Genomic DNA, 10,751 nt, shown 5'->3' with positions numbered 1-10,751 from the left:
CCTTGCGCACCAGGTGAAGAAACCCAACCGACAGAATGGTAAGGAAAACTATAGCTAGCTATTCTAGTGTTGAACCAAATGTGTATAAAATCTTACACCATATGCATGCATGCATAGCACTCAAGGCTATCCAAGATCTCGTTGCACTACGTTCTTATTCTCCCGACCAAATGAGCTTGAAAGCGTTTATCGCGTTACCTTTTTGCACGCACAATTTCATGTTTACAGATATGACAATATGGCCAACGTTATGTTTTGGTGGTTTATCGCATTCTGGTGTGTTCTGAAAAGCTATTTTGAGACTTCTCAAAATGTGTGACAAGTAGCTAAACCAACAACCTAGCCAGTTAGCTAAGCTATAGGCACATGAATAATGGCGCGAGCTTGTGGGGGAAAAGTGAAACATCGTATCGTTTCCGAACCCGCAAGCAGGCAACACTAACAATATCTATAGGCTGTCACGCCTTAGTTTGTGCATAAATTAGATGCGCTTGTCAACTTGTGTCGGCAATATTCGGCTTTATAACGCAGGTCCAACAAGGCTGGACTAGCACTAGTTAAAACATACTACATAGTCACAGCAAATGGGCACTTTTCCTGTTTGTCACTTAAGAGAGCTGCACGGTATGTTAACGTGGTTCCCAATCAATACAGCTAGCTAACTACTCGTGTTAAAAAGAACAGGACTGTTCTAGTTAGTCAGTCACATTATAAATGTTAAACTACGTTTCCAGGAAGAAACAATTGCTTCCCAAAGAGCCACCTTTTATTACATTTTCTATATTACCTCACGTTACATTATTTGTATTATCGTTTTACCAGTCCCAGTACAGGGATCTGAATAAATGGCTTTAAAATTACATGCATTGCAGAAGGCCAGATACAGTTTCATACCACCTCAGTCATATCAATTTGCATCAGAGTTCCATTTAAAAAAGATTGATATCTTGTAGTTCACTGACCTATTTCCTGTTCCTCCCAATTTCCAACGGTCATAGGCCTACATTAATTGTACATGCATAGCCCATGTTTGGGGGGTTAGTAGGCCACTTGATTATTAAGCATGCATACCGGACCTGTATGCATTTCTGAAGCCCCCGCATTTAGCTCAGACCAAGTGTGCATAGTGGTTTCAGGAAAAAGAACACAAATGCATCAACCTTAAATACACTATAGGATCTGAATAATTGCTTCAAACAAAAATATAAACGCAACATGTAAAGTGTTGTTCACATGTTTCATGAGCTGAAATAAAAGATCCCTGAAATTTACCATATGCACAAAAAGCTTATTTCTCTCAAACTTTGTGCACAAATGGGTTTATATCCCTGTTAGTGAGCATTTCTTCTTTGCCAAGATAATCCATCCACCTGACAGGTGTGGCATATCATGAAGCTGATTAAACAGCATGGTCTTTACACAGGTGCACCTTGTGCTGGGGACTATAAAAGGCCACTCTAAATTGTTCCGTTTTGTCACACAACACAATGCCACAGATGTCTCAAATTTTGAGGGAGTGTGCATTTGGCATGCTGACTGCGGGATTTCCAAATAATTTTATGTTCATTTCTCTACCATAAGCCACTTCCAATGTAATTTTAGAGAATTTGACAGTACTTCCAACCGACCTCACAACCACCAACCATGTGTAACCTCGCCTGCCCAGGACCTCCCCATCCGGATTCTTCACCTGAGTGATCGTCTGAGACGAGCTACCCAGACAGCTGATGAATCTGTGGGTTTGCACAACCAAAGAATTTCTGTACAAATTGTCATGTCTGTATGGGCAGGCATAAGCTACGGACTACAAACACAATTGCATTTTATCGATGGCAATTTGAATGCACAGAGATACCGTGATGAGATCCTGAGGCCCATTGTGGTGCCATTCATCTGCTGCCATCACCTCATGTTTCAGCATGATAAGGCACGGCCCCGTGTTGCAAGGATCTGTGCACAATTCCTGGAAGCTGAAAATGTCCCAGTTTTTCCATGGCCTGCATACTCACCAGACATGTCACCCATTCAGCATGTTTGGGTTGCTCTGGATTGACATATGACAGCATGTTCCAGTTCTTGCCAATATCCAGCAACTTTGCACAGCCATTGAAGAGTGGGATAACATTCCACAGGCCACAATCAACAGCTTGATCAACTCTATGCGAAGTAGATGCGTCGCGTTCCATGAGGCAAATGGTGGTCACACCAGATACCGACTGGTTATCTAATCCACGCCCCTACCTTTTTTTTAAGGTATCTGTGACCAACAGATGCATATCTGTATTCCCAGTTATGTGAAATCCAGAAATTAGGAACTAATGCATTTATTTCAATTGACTGATTTCGTTATATGAACTAACTCAGTAAAATCTTTGAATTGTTGCATGTTGCGTTTTATATTTTTGTTCAGTGTACTATATACTCCTCCTATAGGCTGTCGCTGCAGGCAGCCAGGACTTGGGATGACGCTGATTTGGTTTTAATGGATTCTATCGGGAGATGGATTGTACACTCTAGCTGTCTTTTTGAAACCACATTCCAATTGTAAGCAGGCCCTCAGTGAGAACTGTTGAAGTTAAGTGTATTAGGCTATCACTGCAATATATCACATTTTCATCAAATGTATTAAGTTCTCAGCGCTTGACAGATAATACTGTCATGGTGCTCAAAAGCAAAATGTGTAGCCTACTACCAGCCTTGGCATATACTGTGACAGTGTTTCAATACAATGCGTGTCGGGAGACTGGCTTGCTTCTTCTTAACCCTTAGTACAGATGTTTTAGATCAACAAAGGAGATGGATTTGGAAGAAAATACTCCTCAAGTTCCAAACCCAGTTGTAGTAATGCGAGTACTAACTGGTAACAATGTTGAATAGGCCTAGACCATTTTTTTTGTTGTTGAATGAATCGTTAGTGACAAATTAGTTGCCTGAAGGAAAGGATGTTGAAAAGAAAGTAACAAAGATCATTGTTCATTTTATATGTTTGGACTGGCAATTGTGGTACAAATTACGCAGCTGAGTTAGGCCTAAATCCAACCCATCTGCCCTCCCACCATTTTGCAATGTTCTAATTAGAAAACTAGCTTTACTTCTACAACTTCAGCCACACAGACATGACCTTACACCAAGTAAATGGTGTAACCCTAAAACCCCTCAATCCACTTGAATGTAATGCTCTGTGTGACCTGAAGTCAGAGGCGCATGATTGTTGCAGCATCAACACTACTGTGTCAGTGATTTGAAAACACCGAGCATGGACATCTATGGGATTCTTGGAGTTGAGGTTAGCCTATATCAAATTAAGAAAGTGTGAAATAAAATGTTGATGTTTGCCAAACCAAAAGTAACATACACCAGTCATAGTGACAGAAGTCACATTGCTTGGACGTTGGAGCCTAATCCCTAAAATACTGTTCATGAAACAAATGGAATGATACTTTTATTGACATTTCCTTCACTATTTTATGACTTCAAATGATGGGGATATGGAGCCTATATGCACAACGTCATTTTTTTGGTATTGTATCCAAAGCTTCGCATGGCCATGTCTTTCTGGTTGTCAATGATCAGTCTTGGGTTGTGACCGGCTTTGTGGTCAGCAGCAAGTCGAAACAGGTCTCCTACTTTCGCTGTTTTGTATTCATCACAGAGAAAAGGAATTTCAGCTTGCAATCCCGATTCGGATTCTGCAACAGAGTCCTCATCAGCACATTTTGGATGATGTGTGGATTTACACATGGTAGCCTCGCTAGCCATTATAATATTTGGCAGACATTTCTATCCAAAGCAACTTACTGTCCATACAGTGCATAGATTTTTAGTATACAGTGCATTCTGAAAGTATTCAGACTTCTTGGCTTTTTCCACATTTTGCTGCATTACAGCCTTATTCTAAAATTGATTAAATTGTTAGTTTTTACTCATCAATCGACACACAATACCCCATAATGACAAAGCAAAAACAGGTTTGTAGAAATTTCTGCAAATTTATAAAAAAAAAAAAAAACTGATATCACATTTACATAAGTATTCAGAACCTTTACTCAGTACTTTGTTGAAGCAACTTTGGCAACGATTACAGCCTCGGCTTCTTGGGTATGACGCTACAAGCTTGGCACACATTTATCTGGGGAGTTTCTCCCATTCTTCTCTGTAGATCCTCTCAAGCTCTGTCATGTTGGATGGGGAGCTTCGCTGCACAGCTATTTTCAGGTCTCTCCAGAGATGTTTGATTGGGTTCAAGTCCGGGATCTGGCTGGGCCACTCAAGGACATTCAGAGACTTGTCCTGAAGCCACTCCTGCATTGTCTTGGCTGTGTGCTTAGGGTCGTGGAAGGTGAACCTTCGCCCCCAGTCTGAGGTCCTGAGTGCTCTGGAGTAAGTTTTCATCAAGGATCTCTCTCTGCATTGCTCCTTTCATCTTTCCCTCGATCCTGACTAGTCTTCTTGTCTCTGCCGCTGAAAAACATCCCCACAGCATGATGCTGCCACCACCATGCTTCACCGTAGGGATGGTGCCAGGTTTCCTCCAGACGTGACACTTGACATTCAGGCCAAAGAGTTCAATCTTGGTTTCATCAGACCAGAGAATCTTGTTTCTCATGGTCTGAGAGTCCTTTAGGTGCTTTTGGCAAACTCCAAGTAAGCTGTCATGTGCCTTTTTTACTGAGGAGTGGCTTCCGTCTGGCCACTACCATAATGGCCTGATTGGTGGAGTGCTGCAGGAAGGTTCTCCCATCTCCACAGAGGAACTCTGGAGCTCTGTCAGAGTGACCATCGGGTTCTTGGTCACCTCCATGACCAAGTCCCTTCTCCCCCGATTGCTCACTTTGGCTGGGCGGCCAGCTCTAGGAAGAGTCTTGGTAGATTCAAACTTCTTCAATTAAGAATGATGGAGGCCACCGTGTTCTTGGGGAGCTTCAATGCTGCATACATTTTTGTTGGTACCCTTCCCCAGATCTGTGCCTTGACAATTCTTTCTAGAGAGTTCTACGGACAATTCCTTCGACCTCATGGCTTGGTTTTCGCTCAGACATTCACTGTCAACTGTGGGACCTTATATAGACAGGTGTGAGTGCCTTTCCAAATCATGTCCAATCAATTGAATTTACCACAGGTGGACTCCAATCAAGTTGTAGAAACATCTCAAGGATGATCAATGGAAAGAGGATGCATCAATTTCGAGTCTCATAGCAAAGGGTCTGAATACTTACGTAAATAAGATATTAATATATTTTTTTATTTTATACATTTGCAAATATGTATTAACCTGTTTTCGCTTCGTCATTATGGGGTTGTGTGTGTGTGTGTGTGTGTGGATAAAAATCTATTCAATCCATTTTAGAATACGGCTGTAACGTAACAAAATGTGGATAAAGTCAAGGGATCTGAAAACTTTACAGATGCACTGTATATGTGACCCGAGCAGGAACTGAACCCACGACCCTGGCGTTGCTAATGCCTCTTACCAACTGAGCCACAGAAGTGCTCTATGATATTCAGGAGATAAATGTTTTAACTTGGATTTAAATGGATAGTTATTTAGAGGCATTTAGGATAGTCCATGCCCCTTTTTGCCTAGCCGTTCAGTCATGGCCCAAGTCTTTATCTAATAAGGAAGGCACAGCCTTCCTCTATCGGCCTTTTTCAATTCCTTTATGTCCCACTGAGATGCGGTAAGGCAAAGGCAGTGGATTGCCCTAATTTCCAGCTCTGACAGAATCCAGTTCATTCTGTTGTTCTCATGCATAATGGAGAATGCCACTTCCTAGGGATAAACAGAATGCCTAGAGTGGGATGGACCGACAATGGGTTTCAAATCTACCTGCCGTTTTAGGGGCAGGTGGCAGGATATTGTGCCACTCTGTAGTGTTCATTGTGTTTCCCTATTAACGTACCAAGCTCACATCAACATATTGGCCCATCATCACTCTCATGTGTCAATGTTGAGATGGTAGTATACCCCGGACGTAAGAATCGGTATGGCGTTTGTTCTGTGTGGCGCACACAATCGGGTCTTTACATAAGATTGTCACCACTCAACTTGTTACAATGTAATCAATGGTAAATGGCAATATTACAAGACCCTTGGTGCAAATGCCATCTTATTATAGCAACCCAATTCCTATATTTTGAAGAAGCAAATCCAGATTTTAATGGTGAAATGTTATACGCTATGGTTTCCTGTCTTCATTTCTGAATAGACATTAGGTTGGGTCGTCATTCTCACAATTTCCCCCCCCCCCCCTCTTTCTTTCTAGGGAAACGAAGCAAGTTATCCCTTGGAGATGTGTACACACTGTAAGTATTTGAGGTGATCACTGGCAACTTCTCCAATACTGCTGCTGCGATTCAAACAATATCCGCTGTGGGCTGTCCTGCATGTAATATTCAGATACGACTGGAATTTAATCTTAATTTATGCATGTAAATACATAATGTATGCATGTAAATACATTGACCGAGAACAATTTTGAGGTAAAAAGTTTAGGCTACGGGATTGCATTGTCTCTGGTTTAAAGAGTGACCGCCCAGTCAACTCAAAGGCCAGAATCTACCATAGGCTTTGCAGTTCACAAAAGTCCGGGACACTTAAGAGGTAAACGACTGGTCCGGTCGGGGGGAATTGAGCAGACCAATGCATCACCACACGCGACACTGCATTCTTCAGCCCTTCACAGTGTGACCCAGTCTCAGACGCTGCTGGGAGGCGTGAGCACTTTGCTGCCACAGCTAAAAATGCCTCCCCCCCTCATAAAGGTCAGTTTCAGGGCTGGTGGGAGAGCCTTATTTATTTTTAGTCTGAGTAATATTCCATTTTTAATTGGTTTGTCACCCTGCTGCGCCATCCCTCCACCCTCATCAATCCACCCACCCCTCAAGAGAAAATGGGGCTAATTAGAGTTTCAGGACTGAACTTTCAGGCTCTACTTTTTCGGGAACTCCCTCCTGTGGAGGATTGTGGCGTGCAGAGCCGGAGCTCAGACGTCAATGTTGTGTGTTCTGGGGGGGGGGTGGGAAAACAGCGCAGGGGGCCCACCTCTGCACCTCCCTAACGAGCTGTTACGTTAGGTGTCACAGGGGTGGCCGTCGGGCCGTGATTTACGACGGCACTTGTTACTTTACTTGCCTTGAAACCCAGAAAAATCTCCCTCTCTCTTTTTCTCCCCGCCCAGTCTTGTACAGAATGTGTTTGGCTGGAAAGGCAAATGCCAAATGCTAGGTTTTCAATCATTTTGAGAGAGACCAGACTAACGTAGGACTTTGTCAAGGGTGCAAGTAGACGGTTCTACTTTCTGGTGTTGATTTAGGGGTCCCACTTCCATAAAGACTTGCTACTTTGATGCTTATGGACCAGCTGACACAACCACCACCATCAAAACAGAGTCACGCCTGGGTTGCGCACCTGCGGGACAATCAAAAACAAGAGCCTTCAACAGGTCTCAGACCTCAGCCAGCCGATGGACTTCCCCGCAGTGGGATATTTTGGGAAGTCTCTACCCACCCCCTCACTCCTGGGAGCAGGGTGTGGGGCAGCTGTTCACCGTGTCAAGAAGGCGCACAACCTTAAATCAGCTGTGCGCTCCGAGCTGGCAGGGTTCGAACACTGGTCGCTCAGCCAGATCCCTGTCCTGGTCCACTAGTCAGGGCGTTCGTTAGTAGACCCCTAGAATGCTAGTCAGTTCTATCTTTTACCCCGAATGGTAAAGGTTGGATATGGGGAAGGGGGAAGCTGATCCTAGCGGAGGGGCAACTTCTACTCGGCGGGTTAGGTGACTCCCTGTGCAAGGCTGAAGCTGTGGCTAAACAGACAAAACTACTGGCCCTGCAAAGACTGTTTTCGCTTCAAGAGAACATGGTGACTCCCTGCTTAACACCTTGCGTTTTTCTGTAGTTGTACCCCCCCCTTCCTCCCCCCACTTAGACTGAAGTCTCAGCACAGTGTGCATATCTCTAAGTGGCAATCTTTAGCATCTGCTGAGAGCTTTGGGGCGTGTCGTAAGGAGCACCAGTCAAGCATGGTGATGCAGCAGAACGTGGCATGCATGCGAACCCACACACAAATATGCATGCATGTACACAGACGGCCATGTACTGGCTACCGTGTTCTTTGGAGCAATTCGTGATCTGTTCGTCAAACTAGACGAGTATCTGCATCTATAGGCAGGTTGTATTTCCTTGTTTTTTTGTACACAAGACACATTCTCACATTCCAATCAAAAAACTTCACAAACGCATGATGTATATATATATTTTTTTAACAACAAGATGATAAACCATCCAAATTGAGCTACAAACCAGCACATCAAGACAAATGAACTTCCCGTATATTGTATAGATACAGAGCTGAGAGAATTTATTTGGCTGTTTGGGAGAGCTGCAGTGCTTTGATGCGCCCCAGTGGGTGCCGCTTTTTCAGTGAGATCAGCGGTGTGACTCGCCCACATGTAAGTGGGGGGTTGTGTTTCTGCAGCAGTGAAATATGTGCGACGGCAACGTAGCCGCTTCCTCATTGTCTGCCTCTTGTCAGATGCGTGTTTGGTTTATAGGTGTGATATTGGTTAGCTCATTGGCTAGCTTGCGTAGCCGTTATATCTCTCTGGGGGGGGGGGGGACATGATTTGTTTACAGGTCTCTAGAGCAAACCAGTGTCTAGAATTACTATTTAGACTCAAATGGGGCTAAATCTTGACACGTGCCCGAATGCTAGTAACACTAACATAACACATTGTTGATAACCCAATTGTGGTGGTAACACTGTTCCTAAAATATCATAACCGGGGCTTGATTCATGAAGACTCGAAGACAGTCTCGGAACTCTCAAGCTTCAGCATTAGCCTACTTGCCGTTGTGTATGCGTGGTCATTGGTTGTGAGGGAGATGAGGCCCAGTGAGCCAAATTATGAAACCTATGTGAATGTAACGCGTTGTCTCCTCCTGCAGCTCAGTTTGTGTTGAAAGCCGCTCCAGCTGGCTGTCTGACTGCAGCTCTCAAAATACCCTCCCCCCCCGTTTTGTATGTTAGCTAGTTGGGTTTCCTTGTTGCTAGGGGTTTCCCGAGGGGAGGGCAGCACCAGCCATTTAGCTGTGTGTGGAGTGAGGGGTGTTTCTCTCTGCCTTGTGGCTATAAATACTTTTCCCCTCCATCTATTTGATCTACACTCGTGGACTGTATACACGGACAGAATGGTACCCAGCACTGTCTGGCATATACTGTTGTGCAAGTGTAATTGAATTAATGCAGTGCTGTTGGGGCCTGTGCCTCTGCAGCTACATTTTTGTGGCCCCCGATAAAGAGGTTGTGTCAGGGGAGGAGCTATTGAGGTATTTAAAAAAAATATATATATATTTTCTCAGTTCGTCTAGCAACTTATATACAAGAGTTAAGTCCATCATTAACGCTGAAATTATTAAGTTATAAGTTAAATCGGATTAACTAAAATGATCAGCAATGGGCTGGCTATATCCAAATTATTTTCAATGGCATCCTTCCTTGTCTCCATGTCAGACTACTACTGAATGGCTTTTGGGGGCTGGAAAAAAGTGCGTACGGCATCACTTTCCGGCTTATATTGATTTGTCTTCAATTCATTTCCCATGTAATGAATAAGGTTCTTAATGTAGAGATATGAAATTACCAATGCGTAGGCACCTGTTGCCAGGTAGTCTCGCGTAGCCATCCAAAATGTTCTATTGGCTAAAACGCCTAGAATGGGCCGCTTAATTAAGGGGCTACATTTTGATTGGATGTTAGATTTCAAGAACCCTCCCCCACATGCCCGTAGAAAGGCACTGCGTGTTTATGTTTCCCAATTTGGTAGGACACATGTTGAGTTGCTCACAAATAGATGTTAAAGGGCATCCATTTTCACTGTAGTGCCGTATTGGCAGCACCCCATAATGTATATAGCCGCCATAGTAATATTGGAGTTCTTGTGACACCCCACTCACTTGTTTTGGGGTACATCTAGTGGTGGGTCTCGGTTATGGCAGCAGTTGGTTCCTACTTGTTAAGCCTGTCATCATGGTACAACGCTGCTGACTAAAACACAACTGCCACGTCGAGGTGCCCAGAGGAACGCCTCAGCAAACCCAAGCCATATCGGGTCAGAGAGAAACTCCGGATTGCCTGTAACTGTCAAATAAAGCTGATGCAAAAAATACTTTTGAGTCTGTAGATATGAATTGTGCCACTAAGACTGATTTAAAAATAGCTTGTTATTTACAGTGAGACTCTGTAGGTGATTTAATACTAGTGCGAGGTTGATCATATTAACAAACTACTGGAATATTCTTTATCATATCTGTAGAATTATACGTATTTGATAGTCCTTGGTTGGAAGCCTTAGAAATGATATGGTGTTTTAAACATCGAGAACTGGATCAAGCATTGTGCACAGCAGCAGCAGCAGGGGAAAGGTTCGTTTTGTGAAATCCCGCCCACATTACGGCTCACACTTAGTCTCACTTAAGTCCACCTCATGCTGTTGTGTCCACGTTACGATTAATGGATATCAGTCCGGTGATTAGTGTGTAAAGGAGGCGTCACATGACACAGGGAAAGAGCTTAGAGTGGGGAACCGAGAGGTATGCTGCTACTGTAGCTCAATGTTGGCCACCAGTATCAAACTCCACTAGGTGGGCGGTAGCTTGGGACGGCTATGCTATGGCCAGCGCTCGCAAGAAGTCGGGGAAGAATCAATCGGGGATGGGTGAACCGATTCTAAAGGCAGCAAAGGACCATAACA

Source organism: Salvelinus sp. IW2-2015, linkage group LG21 (assembly GCF_002910315.2).
Source record: "Salvelinus sp. IW2-2015 linkage group LG21, ASM291031v2, whole genome shotgun sequence".
Taxonomy (NCBI): domain Eukaryota; kingdom Metazoa; phylum Chordata; class Actinopteri; order Salmoniformes; family Salmonidae; genus Salvelinus; species Salvelinus sp. IW2-2015.
The sequence above is the reverse complement of the archived record's forward strand: the minus strand, read 5'-3'. Positions refer to the sequence as shown.